The following is a 491-nucleotide window of genomic DNA, read 5'->3' as shown; positions in this document are numbered from 1 at the left end:
GCAGAGCCCAGCCAATAGCCTTCCCTCCCTATGAGAACGGAGAGAGCTGCTGCATCACTCCACAAGCTGACAATGCTGAGCTGGGTATTTGCCGACAAGGCTCCTACTCTTTCTAAAAACGCAGCACGGCGTCTGTAAAATAGGGCAGTAACACCTGCCCAGAGTCCCCGGGTGGTGTAAATGGTTAATGTGCTTGGCTGCTAACCAAAATGTTGGAGGTTCAAGTCTACTCAGAGGTGACTTGAAAGAAAGGTCTGGTGATCTACTTCTGAAAAATCAGCTACTGAAAACCCTGTGGAGCACAATTCTGCTCTGACACTCATGGGGTTGCCATGAGTTGGAGTCAACTTGAAGGCTATTGTTTTTTGTTTTTGTTTTTTTAACACCTGTCGGCAGGTGCATCTGTAAGAATATATAAGAAAGGGCTCCCTGGGACCAGGACCCTAAAGCGCAGATATAAATGTGACCCCCCATTCCTTCTGCAAGAGCCT

Source organism: Trichechus manatus, unplaced genomic scaffold (assembly GCF_000243295.1).
Source record: "Trichechus manatus latirostris isolate Lorelei unplaced genomic scaffold, TriManLat1.0 scaffold00014, whole genome shotgun sequence".
Lineage (NCBI taxonomy): Eukaryota > Metazoa > Chordata > Mammalia > Sirenia > Trichechidae > Trichechus > Trichechus manatus.
This window is presented reverse-complemented; position numbering follows the sequence as displayed.